This window comes from Sinohyriopsis cumingii, chromosome 10, assembly GCF_028554795.1.
Source record: "Sinohyriopsis cumingii isolate HCF-2022 chromosome 10, ASM2855479v2, whole genome shotgun sequence".
NCBI lineage: Eukaryota > Metazoa > Mollusca > Bivalvia > Unionida > Unionidae > Sinohyriopsis > Sinohyriopsis cumingii.
In genome coordinates, this window is record NC_142970.1 from 82,989,371 (window position 1) to 83,008,819 (window position 19,449).

General features: G+C 37.2%; 1 long non-coding RNA gene across 2 annotated transcripts in view; it reads right to left on the reverse strand.

The window, feature by feature from the left end:
• LOC149790482 (uncharacterized) overlaps positions 1-19,449 on the reverse strand; it is an 88,069-nt gene that overhangs the window by 5,760 nt on the left and 62,860 nt on the right. The gene's annotated exons all lie outside the window — the stretch shown is intronic.

The following is a 19,449-nucleotide window of genomic DNA, read 5'->3' on the forward strand; positions in this document are numbered from 1 at the left end:
GGTAAGGCTAGTGATATTTATAATTCACTGTCAGTTCACCAAAGTGTTGACCTTGATGTAGTTAAAGAATGCATCCTAACGGGTTCTGAGTTAGTCCCTGAAGCTTATCGGCAAAAATTCAGAAACTATAGAAAAGAAGCTGGACAAACTCATATCAAATTTGCTAGGGAAAAAGATCAATTATTTGATAGATGGTGCTTAGCCAAGAAAGTTGAACGAGATTATGAAAGTCTCAAACAACTTGTATTACTTGAAGATTTCAAAAGCTGTGTCCATAGTGACATTAAGTCTTATCTTAATGAGCATCAGATTGAAACCTTGGAAAATCCTGCTAGTGCTGCTGATGAGCATTCTTTAACTCATAAAGTTCCTTTTGTAAATAAGAATTCTACCCAACAGTCTCTCGGCAGAAAATTATTTTGGCCTAATACAAGCCCTTCTAAAACCCAAACTGGCACAACTTCTAAAAATCAAACTTCGGTGAAGCTTGATTCAAGATCCTTTCCTCTTCCTACGTGTACCGATTGCAAGAAAAAAGGACACGTTTTCTGATTGCAACAAATTGAAAAATAGGCATCAGAATCAAGACAGACCTATTTCAAATGCTTTTATTTCTAAGAGGTCAAGGTCACGGTCATGTATTGAAAGCAATACATTGGTTGGGTCTAATAAATCCGTCTGATTTGATTATGGAGAATTATGAACCATTCATATCAAAGGGTTCTAAATCACAACCAATTTTTTTTAAAAATTCAAGAAAAATGGTCACTTTTGCCTGAAAAAGATCATGTAAAAAAAGGTAACATATGTTTCAATTGATCCTCAACCCACAGATATATTAACTCTTCATCGCTACTACACTAAGCTATAAGATGACGGGAGCTACAGGAAGAGAGCTACTACTGTAACTGAAGCACCCATATGGTTTAGCCATTTAAAAACCCTTGCAGTGATTGAGTATTTCGGTGTAAATTCAAATTCAAATCATCCACACGGAAACAAAAAGTGGTGAATCATATACACAAGAAGAGGTCCACGTATCCAGCAAATGGGATATTAAAAGTTGGGGAGAATCAAGGCAACGGAAGTGGTCAGCAAGACGGCTGATGGTGACTGTTTCATGGCCACTAAATCAGGTCGCCAACTCCAGGAAAAAATCCACAGAGAAAACAAAAAGAAAATACCCCAGAGGGTGCATGGAAACAATACTGCGGACGAGATATTGACAATAATCGGAAAGCTACATGACAACCATTTCATCCAGGGAATTACAATGATGAAAGGAAAACAACCAGTTATAATTTTGTACACTGACGATCAAATATTAGACTTGAATAAAACCTGTTCAGTGGAGGAAGGCAGTGTGATCGGCATCGACAGAACGTTTAATCTTGGTAAAGTGTTTGAAACAACAATGTGTTATTAGAATAGAACAGAAGTGTGGTTAGCGGAAAATCTACCAGTATCCAATTTTTCTAGGACCTCTTTGTCTTCACTGGGATGGTGAGCGGCATACTTATCACCATTTCTTTTCACATGTTAGAGAAAAACTAGACTAAAAAAACTTGACATTTGGAAGTGATGATGAGAAAGCAATAATAAATTCTTTAACCCTTGACCTCATAGAGCATAGTTACAAAGTGAAGCGTACTATAAATAGAACACCTGTTTCCTAGTCGACTCGATACGCATAGGCCTGCCTGTGAACTGTTAAGCAATGAGAAGATTAAATACAATCTTCAGTGAAGACAAGGACAGCTTAGTTATTAGTAAAGGAAACCTCGAGTTTTCAAAGCAAGAAGACAACCTCTGTGTATATTTTGATAAATATCCAAGATTTAAAACATATTATGAAACACATTTCAAAGGTAAAATGTTAAAACATGTTTACCAAACATAAAAAGCAAATATCATTTCTAAGTTATGGACCAATAACAATGCAGAGTCCCTGAACAATCTCTTAAAACAACCACTGAGTGGAAACAGCTAAAGCTTCCAGAACTTGCAGACAGATTGTTTTCCGTTTAAAAAACGCAGATGATAAACATATGTCGAGCTTTGAATGGTGCTGGCAACTACGGGCTTTTTGGTCAGTCTCTTTCATTTCTTTTGGACACACAAACCTGGCACTCAAAGAGTGTAACGGAGAAGGAAAACAATTTCAAGAAATTTCTTGCTGCTCCGATTGCCACAGTAACTGAATCCAGCTATACCCATTAATCAGATGGAACATACAAGTGCAAGCGACCGAAACAAACTGCCGGATCCTAATTAATCTGATAACGGATTAAATAAAAAAAATGACATGGTATCACACTTTATTCACTCAGCACAGCAACAAACTACAAAGCGGTATACTACACAAAAGAACACGGCATAAACTATTCAAAGAAATTAGTTTGCACATTTTTTTGTTTAAGGTTTTTGTTTTCTCGCTATCCAACCGCTCCAACAGTCACAAACAGGAAACTACATATTTTACATTTCCATCGAAATAATTATAAGAACTTAGAATTAGATCAATTTATTACGATTACGTTATTGACACATCCTTTCCATGCAACTACTTTTTCTATGATGATAAGAATAGTTTTTATATTTTTTCCTTACAAGAATGAAACAATAATTGAATAGACATGGAGATATCCAATCAGAATGCCATACATTTGTTGGGAATTAAAATCTCTGAGCATGGGCATCTAAGGTTTGAAAATTTTCCGCCTTATTATTAATTTCAACAATACATTGAGGTTCGATTATTTAGGAACAATTACTAAACTTACGACTTATGATACCGTACTTGGAGCTGTTAAATACAACACGCCGAGTGTCAGATGGCTTCGTTTGATGGGAACACACCTTTTCCATGCTGAAACTAACACTATCTTCTGATGTTAATATTTTGTAACAGTGTGTACAATAGCCACTGTTTTGATAATGCAGAACATCCGCTAAGTTAATTCTTTGTTAAGGAGTGGCCATTTAATTTTGGGAGGGGGCAAAGACACATGTTTTGAAACATGTTTCTTCCTCTGACTGTCTTATATAAAGGACGCTGTGCCATTCCTTTTCTTGCTTTAAATAATTCACGTCAGCTATATTATAACATCTCGTATTTCAAAACAAGGCACAATTCCCTCCTTATAAGACAGGCAAAATGTGGCATTTGATAGTAAATGTTCAGCCACTGGAACAAAAGCAAAAGTTGAATGAGAATGATGAGGAATGATTATTATGATAGGGAAAAGCGTAATGGAAGATTTCAATAAGAAATGGACAAAAGATAGGGAATGGCTGAATTATGACGGATAAAGGAACTTTATGTGGTGTAACTGGTGTACGCAATTGGCAAAAACAAACACAGAAAACATCCAGTTTTGTTGCGGGTTGGTCGAACTTTAAAACTGAATTAGTAAATGTTCATGAAAGCTGTGTGACATTGTTTTATGAACAGGACTAGTAAAGATTTGGCAGGAGTAGTAAATTTTTCAATATTCGAGCCCTGCAAAGGCTGGGCCAACGGAAAAGACCAAGAGCTGAACAGACAAGATATAAAGCACCGATAGTAGCAGCGGGGGGGGGGGGGCGAACATACTCTAATTGGTTCACCTATACTTCGACAAAATACGACTTCCTGGGGTATCACAAATATTGTTAAAATAATGCGATAATCAGAAGACAACTCCGTCGATGACAAATTGGCTTACACTGAATCGCTTTAATGCAACTTAAGAAAAAATGCGCGATTGTCAGTGACACGTTGAGAGCGTCGCCCTCCCTGCTGCTATGAATTAAAACATTGTTATGACAAATAATGGCTAATATTGAAGAAGCGTATACTACTAGATTAGCTCGAGTGCGGCTAGAAGGAATTAAAAAATATATACCGCTCAGAGATGCTGTCAAAGAAAAACTTCGAGCAAGACAAGAAGCGCAAGTTGAGTTTACAGAAGGTGCAGAACAGTTATTTAAACCCATTACAAAAGATACCAATAAAATTGTGTCGGATATTGTAGGGGATATCGAAGCTGACAAGGAGGGTATTCTTCAATTATCAAAAAAAAAATACTGCGTGGGTTACGGAGGCGTCGCAAGATGTTGTCAAAACCCTGCCGACCCAAATTGCTGAAGCTGTAGAGGCTGTTAATCAAACACGAGTCGAAATCGATGATGTTTTAAATAGTGTCCATAAACTTAAACCAGAAATAAAAACTAGATATTCAACTCAGAAAGGTTACGAGGAAATATCAAAGGATCCTGTTAGGTTTGCGGCGCCGAGATATCAACCAAAAAGTCAGTTACTGAAACCACAATTTCATAACACTCCAGAACACGAGTGGAACGCAAGAGTATTTCGTGAGTCTAAAGATATTTCACGGATCGGTAAAGAATATAAGGAGGAATATGATGATTTTATTCGTCAAGTTAATCGACTAAAGAGGGCTGAAACACCGCCAGCGCGGAAACTTTGGTCACGGAGAAGAGAAGCATTGCCCGACTCGATGGGTTTTCAGGAAGTGGTTTTATTTCCTGTCCTAACAGTGTTCTTTCTGACGTAGAACGACTGGAGATTCTCATAGGAGGTAAACGATCTGGAAATAATTCTCCTGAAATCATTAATGAAGCGGATGCTATTTATCAACGATTATTTCAAGGCGGTATCATTGAGATTGATATTTACCAAGAATTTATTGATGAGCTCGTTGACGATTACAGCGATTAGATAAATAATAATTAGATAAGATGATCATACATGACTCTCATCACATGCCCGAACGAGTTAGGGTGGTAAATTCGCGATTTCCTGTCTACAGTGCGTATAACGGAGATGGATTTGGAAATGTTATTCAGGGATTGTTTACAAGAATAGCTCCAAAGGCTGGGCCAATTGCAAAACAATTACATGTAGCGGCAACAACTATTGATATTATTCGCGAAAAAGCTCCTGGCGCGATTAGTGATGTTGCTGGTAAGGCGTTTTTGTCAATCAAAGACAGAATAATGCAATTATTACGACGGCGAAAAATGGTTCGGCAGCAACCAGTAAAATTACAAAGCACAGAGGTTATGCCTGCGGATGTAAGTAAAGTAATAAATCAGGCTGCCAATCAAAAACTAGCAGCACTTATAAATCAACAGGTTGGTGTGCCCTTCTCCAAAAGAAATATAAGAAAGTATAACTTCGAGTTTAATAGCAGGAAGTGGTCTTTATGTTAGACGATGATTTAAATCAACATAATTACAATAAGATGTTTCAACGTGTATCCAACGTAGCATTGGATATAGATAAGCCAGTTAGAAAAGATGAATCCTTGCGCGATTATCAATATTATTCCTATGATGCAAAGCACCTAACGCGCAGGGGAGAATTCGAATTTCAAGTTCATAATCCAAGTAGATATTTGCTGCCCAGTGAAGCTAATATTGAAGTCGTAGGTAGAATCGTAAAAGCGGATGCTACTGGATATGGAATAGGTGATCGTATTGGTTTTGTTAATAACGGCATAATGGCGCTATTTAGCAGAGCCACATACTCGATTGATGGAAAAGATATTGAATCGTGTTTGGAAAACTTCGACGTTGCCACGACATTACTTGGTCTTGCAAGATATTCCGATGACTACACAAGATCGGCTGGTCCAACAATGATGTTTGTAAAGGACACAACTAATCATCCAGAAAACAGAAATGTAACGATGAATGCGGCTGGGGATGCAGTTGCATCAATGAACGAAAATTTCAACTTGTGTTTTGCTGCAATTCGAATGATGTTAAACGACAATGAAGAGTTTTCATGCGCGATTCCACTATCTCATATTTATTGATTTTGTAGAGATGTCCGAAAGGTTATATCTGGTGCTAAGCATTCAGTTGTACTCGTCAGAAAAACCTCTGACAATGATGCAATATGGCGAGATGATGGGATTGATTCTGGTAAGGTAGTGTTATCAAAACTATCCCTGTGGATGCCAACAATGACTCCATCGGTCACTGAAGAACAACGACTATTTGCTTTTATGAATCAGGGTGGAAAATCAATATTGTCATGGCATACAATGACAACAGATAGCACTTCTGTTAATGTTCCTGGGTTGTTCACGTGGCATATAAGATCACAACAAAGGATATCAGCGCCACGACATATATTTATCGCGTTTCAGGGAAATTATAGAATAAATAGACAAGAATAAAGTCCAATGATATTTGACACATTTGGAGTTTCTGAGGTTTCGTTAAGAATAAATGGACATCAAGAGCCCGCTGAAGACATAAATCTGGATTTTGAACCCAATGATGTTGTGCGTGCATATTAGCGATTGATGTCTTATGATGGGCGTGATCAAAACGTTGACACTTGGTTGCAAATATGTCAGCGTGATTTTACAACGTTGTATCCGATCTATTACTTTTCGTTGGAACATTTGGATTTATTCAGAAAATCTGTCGTTGATATAACCGTTCGGGCTCGCTTAGCTCGAGTAGCAGTAAGAGTAGTTGGTCCACCGGAAGTTCCTGGAGGCGCTAGAGCATTTGCGGTCATACTAAGTGATATAACAATGTTACTTGAAGGTGTTGGCGGACGAATGAGAGTTATTGATGCACCAATGGAAAATATGTAGACAATTAGATCAATCGCGTTTATTATAAAATGTAATATAGTCAAGTTAATGTTACTTTGACTCCTGGCCAGGCCAAACAATTACAATCAAAGAACGCGTTTGTGTGGTGCAACGATAACACTCAAAAAAATGATCAAATCGCTACTGGTGGCCGAAATAAGTTAGCGCTGACTAAAACCCAACAAAAACATTTCAATAAAGCGAAGCAAGCAAAAACCGGAGATCAACTTGATTTTGATCCAAAAGCTATCAAGGATATGGTTAAAACCGGCGAAATATTTTCACTTCTCGCAGCAATACCAGTGCTGATAGCTGCTGCTGCCCCAGCTGTCGCAAAAGCAATCGCGTTAGGAGCTGTTGGGACAGCTGCTTAAATGGCATTAAAGAAATCAACTGGAAAAGGATACAACAACAAGGAGCGGGTCTAAGACTTCCAGGAACTCCACCTTCATGGTACCCAAAACGGTTTTAACACAATACAAGGTATTGCACGCACCGATGTCAAATTTTGATTTGCTCGATGTTGCTAAACAACTTAAAATAAAAAAATTCAGAGTTGTTTTTATGCGAGATCAATTACCACAACAACTGAATAATCCAGAAACTGCAATTATTAATCTCGATAACAGCGAACGCCCTGGAACTCATTGGGTTGCTTACGAAATCGATCCACGTGGAATTATCTATTTCGATTCGTATGGGTTAGCACCGCCAGTTGAATTCCTCAAATACGCACGAAGTATTCCAATTCCCATTCCAGTCTGGTATTCAACGCTACCAACACAAACGCTAACTGATACAACAATATGTGGCCGTGAAGTAATTAATGTTCTTGACGCGATATCAAAATCAACCAAACCGCCTCACAAAGTCGTGCACGAGTATACCGCGGGTCGATTTAACATTTTAAACAATCCTTAAAGAATAATGGTAGATATTTACGGAAGATCTTTCATCGAAGCAAAAAAAAAAAAAAAGACGCGATGATTTAGATTTATCAAAATATCCGACCAAAGATGAAATTTTATCGTTATCCGGGATAGACTCAGAAGAGGTTGTTATTTTTCAAGACCGACATGGCAAGCTAAAAACTAGTAATATCAAACTGAGTGACATAGTTCTCAGGGTTCTTGGAGCTGTCCAGGACAACATTCCTCTGTTTACTGACAGCGGAAAAATCAGAGATTCATGTGTATCGTTTACAACCATCAGAGACGAGATGAAAAAAGTTGTAGCGAATCGCTTAAATAATACCGGTGAAACAATGACAGGTCAACTCAGCATGAACGGAAACAAGATAACAGTGTTATTAAATCCAACATTCCCGGAAGATGCCTCAAACAAACAATATGTTGACGCGCATTTCGCAACCCTAAAAGCGTCATTATCAAATCGTTAAAAAAAACACTGGTGACACAATGATGGTGAACTCAACGTGAACGGGAACAAAATAGTAGCTGTAACAAATCCAAAATTTGACAACGACACCGCAAACAAATTATATGTCGACACCGTAGATAGTAAATTATCCACGCTGAGGGCCGAGTATGACGTTCACGTAAACACGTTTTCAAGGCTTCGTAGAAACTTTCAAAAAAATTAATGATACCGCAGATGAATTCTTCGGCGCTCCGCACACCGTTGACATAAATCTTTCTGATATCAAAACCAACATTGACACAATCAAAAAAACACAGCAAGATATCGTAAGTGGGATTCCTGATATCGTTAACAAAACCAGTTTGATTAAAATTCCACCTGGAGTTACCGCTGGGCATTTTATCAACATAGTCTACACGGTATCATCTCCGTTCGCAACATGATCTAAACAAAATAATACTATCAAATACACCGGAACAGCCACTGGCGTGTACAGGTTTTCTGTGTTCAGTGCTGCAAAATTTGAGATTTTCACAACATATCCCAGTGACAGGTTTTCCGGGGTTGTGACTGTAATAATAAATAGCGGAACCTAAGGAGAGTTTATACTGGAAGCAGCCGATAAGACATTAAACGCAACATCTTATTGGCGGTGTTTGGAATTTGTAGCTGAAACACCTCAATTGGTTACTGCGCAAGATAATAAAAGGCGCTCATAACGGAGTTAAGGACAACAGCGTCAACGACAACATTAGATGCGCAATAATATAGATACGATCAAGTACACGAATGGCAATCAGAGTTCATAACCCTCATCGACAAATACAACCTAAAAGTAAAAGTAAAAAAATATAAACGACGAGTAGTCATCCTGAATGCGTTAGTATACTCAGTATCCGCGTTAGTTGCATCCACCGGAGTAGTATTATCAGCGCTAACGCCAGTAACAATCGCAGTAACAATATGCGTCTCTTCATCAACTGCCATCGCAGGGTTTTTTAATATAATCGCGAAAAAATATCCTCATGCACGAGCACAAAATTGCACGATTATATCATACAACAAAACAAAGCAACAGCCGCATACTCAAAATTATCGTCGTTGATATCATCAAGCCTCAACGACGAAACAATATCAGATTCCGAATTCGCGTTAATGGTTAAGATATACAAAGAATACACACGCCAATTAAAAACAACAAAAATAGGTAATGACAGAATTACTTCAACAGATAGCCGAAAATACAATCCCCAAAAGAACTTCGATAACGGTAAGCTCGACTAACCCTGAATTTAGTATTAATTTTCCAACTGCGATTCCCGTAAAAGAAATCGCACTAGCACAATTACAAGTATATTACAGTTGGCCTAATATCAGATTAAAATCATTTGGTGGATTACCAACGAATAATTCATTTGTGTTTGCAAATAAAAACCGACCAGATGGCACTCCCGACTTAAACGTTATGGGGATACCAACCGGGTCTTACCAAATCGAAGAAATCGATGAGGAATTACAACGCCGAATAAAAAATATCACAGGAAAAGAATCCAAGATAAAAAAATAACCGTTCATGAACCAACCCTGTCTTATGCGATCGAAATGAGCACCCCAGACCACGCCGTGGATATATATCAGAGTTCGATCAGAACAGTGTTAGGATGGCCTGAAATTCCACCTGAAGCACCATCGATACCACCAGAACCTAAAAAGTCTGATTTTATCTCCAACAAAATATCGTATCATAGTTATATTCCAAAATATGAAAATAATCCGTTATGGAAAGGTATAAATATTAAACCAGATAATAGCAGATTTCATATTACTTCGAGTGATGCTCAACGTTGGGGTGGTATTATGGATCGCTGCAGTGACCGTATCTCGTGCAAGATATCAAAATTACTCTAGAGGATATTAGCCGCGAGTATGAGACGTAACAAAAAAAAATACGTCAATTATTTACTGAGTATCTCCTTGACACGTCGTCGGCAAAAAATGAAATTATTAAGCAAATTTAAATATTAAATCAACTTATATTCGACATGGAAACCGTTCATCAAGCTATTATACAAACAGCAGTGGGATGGAGTAAACAACAGTTTTTAACTGCATATAAAATAACAGAAGCAGATCTACCGAATTATAAATTTCCCCTGTATAACGCAGACGAATTAAGAAAATCCACCACCAAACTCATTGATGAGTTCTTTCCTGACATACTTGCACAGTACGAAAAAAACCCCACTGCCACCAGCAACTATTCTCCGGCACAACAATGACTAAGAAGGGACAGGCCGACATGTATCCCCGGAAATCGTAAATATAACCCCTGTGGTCGCGGTCAGTCTTGTGTGTGATTGTCATCGATGGCAGCTACAGCACAGACACGACAGTATCAAATCAAGCCCAGCAAGGATTTGTTCTAGATTCATTTACCCCGAAAGATATACCACCTGGATATCTGATTGTGCAAGAGCCAATCAATCCGGTTTATTTAAGGTGTTATAATCCACTGTTATCAAGAATAAATTTCAAACTAACAGACCAATCTGGCCACCTTCTGGATTTAAGGCATGAAAAGCTACATATAAATCTACTTGTGAAATCGTAAGGATTTGCTATCGTAAAGATCTCATCCTAAAGATTGTCAAGGATTTTGTCTTAAGACTTTTATCCTAAGGATTTCTATCCTAAAAATCTCATTAAAAAAATCCTGGCAGTCAGCGTGGATATTTTTTTTTACTGTCGCTCAGATTAAGAAATTTATTTTTCCTGACAAACCCTGATTTCTAATTAATCAAATGAGTATTATATAATGTACCAGCACGTGAAAATATTTATATACGACAAGCAAACACTTGAAAACTACATCAAAGAGGTGTTTATGCAGTCCCCGGTCAGCACAGTTGATTTGGTTATTGATGTATTCGGTAATGAAGACTTTTTATTAACGCAGGGACACATAGATGAATTGCGGCAAAAACGTATTTGTGTGATCACATGTGACAGAGATCAGATTTTAGATTACGAGCATTCCTGCATTAAATTTGATCGGCTTAAGAAAATATTATTTAACTCATCAGATGCAGGTCAGATTGATACAAATGAAGATAACTCATGAGATGCAGGTCAGATTGATACAAATGAAAATAACTCATCAGATGCAGGTCAGATTGATTGATGTAGGTAACAAAAAATCAGATTGATGCTGGTCAGATTCATGTAGGTAAAAAAAATCAGATTGATACAATTTAGATTGATGTAGGTAAAAAAATATTTTTTACTGTCAGTGCAACCAGACTGACATCTACTTTCAATTTCATTTCCAGGTACCAGACTTCATTTCCCAGGGTTTTAACTCACAATCTGATAATTTTTTTCAACCTTCTTCCACGATTCCGTTATCTGCATCTACATAGCAAAACGAAATCCAGCTAATAAACTTGGATGAAAAAGTTGATTTGGTAATATTTTCTGCAACACGTTGGACTGAACACTGGTTAATACCAAAAAACTTGCCAGCCGCGTTCATTGACTGAAAATTTTTCTTTTCGCCGGTCGCTATATTTAAAGATTGAACCGCTCTCTTCCCAATGCTCTTCAACCGACCAGCTATTCCACGTGCAACATTCTCGCGTTGTGTGATAGCTTGTAGGTTAGATAAATTATTAAGTTTTTGTCCGTCGATATGATCGATCACAAGGCCGTCTTTAATCTCTCCAAAGAAACATTCGAATACAAACCTGTGATTGTAATATGTTCTTTTATTCCCAACGTTGAACATACGATACCAGCATTATTAACAGCACCAACTGTTATTTTGACCTGCAATTTCTAATATCACCATTACGATTCGCTTCGTAATTCTTGATGACAGGATGTCGGACAAATTCTTGATCCATTATACAATAATAATGTCATTTGTCTAATTTATAATTTGTCTGAAACCTAGTTATATAATCGCGCTCACATTTCAGCGCATCATTGTTATTTTGTTTGTTATAATATCGCTTAAGTTCACGATATCTTTTCCCCCGCAACTTGCGCATAATTGTGTTTTACCCCTGACCCCATCACCACATCGCAGACACGGTATTGGTCCCAAACTCCCTTTCCGAACACTTTGGAAATGTTCCCCGCAGAATTCTTTTCTACAGGATTTATTACAAGGAGTTACAGATCTCACTTTAAACCACCTGCACTGATTGGTTTGATGCATTATATATATATATATATATATATATATATATATATATATATATATATATATATATATATATATATATATATATATATATATATATATATATATATATATATATATATATATATATATATATAATTTCTCATTCAAATGTTTGTCTTAAATATAATATGGATGCGTTTGAGAGATTATCTGCAATCAAGCCCCGGAAAGCTTCTAGATTTGATCTTGACAGACTAACCCCTGATTCGCCTGACTGGTCTGTTTGATATTATCAGAGATGCCAAAGAAGAATTTCGTAATGATGGAGCATCTCACGTGTGGTCTACATTCAAAATTATACGCGACACTAACGAAGTCAGCGTTGACAACGTCATTGGTGCACGAGCGAAAACAATCATCGATTACCTCAATCAGAAATATCATTTCAGAATAAAGTTTATTGTGCAAGCAGATTCCGATACGTGGATTATCCGTGACAAACGTGACCCTGTCCTTGCTAATGGAAAAACCGTTCTGTTAAGTAAAGATTCCAAACCAGGAATGTTAACTGGGATTGATAAACCATATTACGCTCGAGTGTATCTTGTGACCGCGGTCATTTATGGAATCAATCAGCTAAATGATAGACCTAACATTAATGATCTTACCCGATGAGATTTTCAAAGCTGAAATGTGTAGCCGAGCGAGTAATGGAGCATTTTAAAAATGCGAATCGTGGAAACTGTTTAACTGATCTGCGACGTGAAAAAATAAATAAATGGGCTGAATCGGTTAAGGATACAGGAGCGTCAATAAACGATGTCGCTGATTTATCAAGTAAATTAAAATTTCCAATGATAGTAAAAACGTTAATAGGAGTTTTTATATGAATTAGATAGTAAATCAAGAGGGGCGCCAATTGAAATTATTGACCATAACGCTCACGCTTGGACCTCCGCGGTAACAATATTTCCACGAAATCGTGTTGTGAGATATTACTCCTCAGAGAGTTTTTGGAGTGGAATGTTTGATGCTATCAGCCGGATAAGCGAAAACGAACCCGTGTCAGTGTGGCTGCTTAAAAGTTCCGAAGATGGCGAATATGATCAATTTGTAAGACCTAACGGCGAATTATATCGTAAAGAATCTCTCCACAAAAAATGAGAAAACTCGCAGAGATGTTCAGAAAATACTGAACAATTAATAACCAATTGTTTTACAGTCGCGTCAGTTGCTGCCCACGCCGCGAGAGAGAGAAATTCATGGAGACCAACACACGCTGAGTTCCTTGAAGATGTCCAGGATAGTTGTATCGAATACGGACATGGCGGTTTGTGGAACACCAAGTATATAATCGGAGTGATGATTTCCGTAGATATGACCGCGCGTGTTATCCAGGAAGTTTTCTTGGGATCGGCGAGGGCGCCGGATATTTTAAAAGATTTGGTCATCCTTGTCATGAGATGGTAAGAGTATCAGTTAATGGTCCATTACCTGATTTGGATCTGACAGGATTTGCTCGTGTAACGTCGTCTGAATTCACTATGAATCTTCATCCTTGCTGATATGTTTGGTTCGGCAGACACTTCTCGGTGAAACGTTGGGCGCCAATAGTGTTATTACGATATATGCTTGACAGTAAATTATTGATATCGTTGGTTGTCAGTGAAGCAGTTATATCATATCGGCCGCAGACTTCGGTTTGGTTACCAACACCGGAGCGTATCAGTCTCGATGAAGTCATCGAAGAATATTCGCGTGAATATCCGGACCTGTCCGCGGATGTCATTGTTAATGATGCTCCTAATATTCTTAAGATTAAACTCAGCAACAGTGAAAAAACGTCAAAGGATCTGGGTAGAAGAATAACTGGTAAATTTACTCAGGATGGTGCATATGACCATAAACGGCATCACTCACGATTGATTACGGATGATGTTGAATTAGATTTTATAATTAATGATACCTCGGCGAGAAATATACTTTTTAATCGGGAAGACGCTTACTTGTCTGACGGAACACGGTTGAGCACAATTGTTAGTTACATCAATGGAGAATCACCTCATTACACACATTAAAGATTTTCGATGATCGTTTATGTTTCTATAAATTTGATATCGATCATAAATAGATGTCCTGACACTGCAGTTAGAGTTGCAACGGATTCATGTTATATGGATAAAAGACATTCAGAATTACTGGCTCGTTTCACTAGCAATGATGAATCATGGAGTTCATGGAGATTAAAAAAAGAAATGTTACATTGTTATTGTGAATCCGCAGATGTTGCGGTTAAAGATAGCTATTGTAAATCAGAATTATCAGAAATGTCGAATGCACCATCTGTGTATGATCCAGTATCTAGACACAAAACCGTTTATTTTAACGGGGCGGGTTGCTCTGGTAAGACAAATCGAGTGATTGAATTATTTATACAGAATTCAGATATGATTGTCTAACACCAACACACAGACTTGCCAGAGAGATGAAACAACGAGGAGTCAATTCTAGTACTTATCACAGCTTTTTCAAATACAGCGGTGGTGTGTGGCCTTCAAATCGAATGGGAGAGAAATATATTCCAAAGGTTATAATTTGGGATGAAATATGTACGGTACCGTTAGAAACAGTAAAAACATTTCTTGATTGGTTATTAACAAACAAAAAACAGCTGTGATAATGTGCGGCGATCACGGTCAGCCACCTCCGTTTGTTGGACCATCCCCACACGATTGGTTGAAGAATTGTGTTGATAATTACAAAGTAGTGACTGATGATTATAGATCTCTCGATGCAAAATTAAAGGAATTTGAAACATTAATCAGATTTCAACCGAAATTATGCTTGAAATAATTTCAGAAACTTCCTTGAACGACTTCTGGAAAACGTGGAGACCAAACGATTTGATAGTGGTAAGTAGAAAGATAGTCAGAGACACATTTCAACAACAGTTATTTCAATTACACAAAACAAAATTTCCAACACTGCCAGTGTCATTATGTTATAGACCAGCTGATACGCGGTTACAGAATATTGACGTTGATATACCAGGACAGTCAGGGAGGAAGCAGAATCTTGTGCTGAATGATATTGTCGTAGTTGATGTCAATGTTGTTGAAAATGTACTGCGCGCCGATAAATCTCCGTGGACGCTAGGATACGCAATGACGATTCATTCATTTTAAGGACTGACTATCTCTGATACAGGTGTTTGGATCATTGATGATCGAATCTAGTGGTCAAGCTTAATTTACTTGGCTGTGTCCAGAGTCAGAAGAATATCTTAACTGCGAAGGAATGTCTTGGATGAGTCAATGGCTGATGAAATTAATTATGAAAACAACAGTGATATAATCAGAAAAATTAGCTGGTTACAAACAGAGTGACAAAAAAATAATCGCGATTTTGACCTTGATGTTGAATTTATCATGACACTGAAACTACAGCAGAATAATCACTGTGCGAGCTGTAATTGTATAATGTTGTGGCAGTATTCGATCCAAGACAATTCACCGTAGATAGAAAGGATAATCGTCTTGATCATATACGCGAGAATGTGATGCTGACCTGTTTTGAGTGCAACCGGCGTAGGGGTGCTAGTTAAGTGATCTAGGCGGTAATTGTGTATCATCGGGAATTACTTGTAACTGTTCACGTATGAATCCACGTTGAGGAGCAGTCACATCCAACCTGTAGATTGATGGTCTACCAGTAGATCTAGTTATGTTAGATATCTTGTGTGTCGTGATGCTCCAGATAGGACCAGTCGCTCTTTTTTTACCTTTTTCAAGTTCACCTGGTTCATATAAATATCTCACAGTGACATCACCCAGTATTGGTTGCGCTGAAAAATCACGTCGATGTGATATATGTCTTTTGGTAATTGCCTTAATAGATTTCATGTTGGTTGTTCGAGTAATTTCATTATTTAATGCAGTTATCACGCTTGGTAATCTTGCAACCCATTCGCGTGATCTCTTGTCCTGAATGAATTCCTTCGCGTATTGATATCCAAATAACCGCTCAGCAAGTGTTCGATTAAATCGCTCAACAATTGCCTGATCACGGTGAATTTCAGTATGTCCTCGTCTGATGTTGACATTATGTTGCTTCATCAGCGATGATACTGCACCCTGAAATTCTTTGCCAGAATCACCTTGTAAGAGATGTGGCCATTGTAGAGGTCTTCGTTGATAAATTCGTTCAAAAGCATTGGCTACTTCAGTTGATGTCTTTGTTGACAACGGTTATGCATCTTTATATCTACTTGCAACATCAACTACAGTTAACGCGTATTTATATGTTATTTGACGTCTTCGGATTTTAACAGTATCATGTGGCAGAAATAATATGTCAGCCTGATGAACTTCATTAGGAACACTAACACTGAAATGCGCAAAGTGAATTTGTTTAGGCGGTGGTTGGTAAATTTGCCATATTGCCTGTTTGGATAGTCATTTTTAGCAGTATCGTTTGTAACTTTTGCTGCTTCAGCGAGTTTACTAATTGCTGCGCTACCCCTCCAGTATCCTCTTGGGGAATAATAAATCGACTCCATTATAATTAATTACCAGCACCTAACGCTAATTTGCCATTCATTGCGGATTGTATTAACCAACTAGCTAATTTTTCGTTGATAGATTTATCAGTGATGAAATTTAATGCGTGAATTAATTTCACATCTGCGAGATGTCTATCCTGCAGATCTTTACTTTTATAAGCTACATCATGAGCATGACACGCCATATCAATAGCGTTTATCGGATACTCACCTGGTTTTGGTTGATCTTGGTCATCAAGTCTGATATTAAGTCTGGTTCCAGGACCGCAGTAATTATAACCTGGAAGATGTTTTTCTCCTGGGTATTAAGCCCATGGAGTCCCAGGTAGTTTTGCTAATTTTGCTACGATGTCACCCCCGTGTTGCTTTTTTTTTAACTTGATTTTGGCTTTGACTTTGGCTTTGTTTTTTCACCTGACTTGTCAGTGGAGGTACATTTAAATTTCTTTGTACCGCATCGTTCACACTTGCCCGTTAACCACAGATCTATTATGTTTTGTTGTAATGGTTGTTAAATCACTTGTTATTTTATATTATTCTACTGGAGATCACTGACTTTTCTGCTACAAAACGACGAGAACCAGTTAAGCATATTGCTGCGTTACCAAATTATATTCGTATGATTATCATTGGTCCCTCTGGAAGTGGCAAGACGGAGTCATTACTTAATTTAATAATGAAGTGGATGAAGTGGGATAAGTTGTATTTGGTAGCTCCATCTGTAGACGATCAGCGTTGTTATGATGTAATAAAAGATTTTAATGAAAGCGCAAAATTGTTAAATGAAAACTGAGATGATGTTGTTGAATTTATAACTGACATTAATGAAGCACCAAGTATCAATGATATTGACGGGTCAATTAACAATTTAGTTGTGTACGACGATGTAATGATGGATCAACTATCAAATCCCGCCAGGATATTTTCCAGAGGTAGACACAAAAACACAGATGTAATTTATGTAAATCAACGGTATACACAAATTTCTAAAGTGATCAGGGATAACTGTAATATTCCTACTGTCTTTAACGGAGTTGATACTCACACGTTACGAAATATTCATCAGACCTGGTGCAGCGGTGGCATGGACATAAATAAGTTTAGAAATGTCTTTAGTCGTGCTAAAACAAACCCATCCGGATTCATAACAATAAATTTACACGATCCTCGAACACGGTATCGAATCGGGTTAGATAAAAATTTTAATTGAGCAGCAGGGAGGGCTACGCTCTCAACGCGTACCAAGAATCGCGCATTTTTTCTTAAGTTGCATCAAAGAAATAAAAACCTATCAGCGATTCAGCGTAAGCCAATTTGTATAGACGGAGTTGTCTTCTGAATATCGATTTTTTTTAACGATTTGTGTGATCCCCAGGAAGTCGTATTTTGTCGAAATATAGGTGAACCAATTAGAGTCTGTCCCCCCCCCCGCTGCTATAGTTAATAAACATTTTCTAACATGTACATGTGCCTAATTAATTAATGCATTGTGAAATAAATTAGTTACGGTTGTAACTGCTTTTATTGCTAGTTGTATGACAGATACATCTGAATTTGGGAACTAATTGCTATTTTAATGTATTTCGCTTCTTTAATAAAATATAAAACATAACCTTATTTTAATTCTAATTTGACTTTACATTTACACTTGTATATGGATGTAATCACCTTTACAGCGTCAAAAGTTACCAAAAGGGCTCAGTAAAGTGCCTTTCACAGTACAATATCTTATCCGTTATGACAGAACTCAAAAGAACTATGGACGATGTCATTAATTCAGTCAATGACTGTCAATTATCAGATGACTTTACATGACGATTTGAATAACAGAAACATTTGATAAGTCCACCCTTGATCAATCAAGTTAACGAGTTTATTTTATGTATTAGAAATGGCCAACATTAAAATTTAGCACACAATAATTAGGACAAATTCAAGTTATTTAAATTTTCGGAGATTGCATAAAATGGAATGAAACAAACTGCCGAACAAACTCAGCAGCAAAAAATACAACTTGAATTGACGCAAATAAAGAAATAATTATCAGGCCTATGAAAAAAGAATGAAGTTGTGAGATAGAATAGAAATATCCGAGTATATATGGGTATATTTAAATACATTTTCGAGCATTTGGATAGTATCGGCATGTTTTAATAGCATTTAAATATACTTTTTGGGAGGTCTTCGGAAGTATTTGGGTATATCTGGCAGTACTTTTATATACATATGAATGCATGCAAAGATTAAAGCCAAAGGTAACGATGTATATATATACATCGATCGATCACTGGAAATAGGGATCATCTTATGTAATTATCCACATACAAATATGTCAATGTGTGATTGTAGAAAACATAAGTTATTAATTTTACAAAACAAAGCTATCAAGTATTGAGAGAAGAGGAAATAAGGGGCCGGTATATACAGGAACCTCAAAGAATCACTCATCCAAGAAAGTAGCAAATTAAGAGAAACCATCACAACAAAATCAATCATATAAATACATTTTCTTTTCAAACTTCTTTTTGATTTTTTACGAAGAAAAAAAAAACAACACATAAATATCAGAGGGTGGGAACGCGAACACATAAATGACTTTGAATGTTTCGAACAAAAAACCATGGAGGGGGAGGACAAACTCTAGGCCATCAGCTAATTGTATCTAAATATTGAATGTGTGCCCACAAATACAAATTAATATC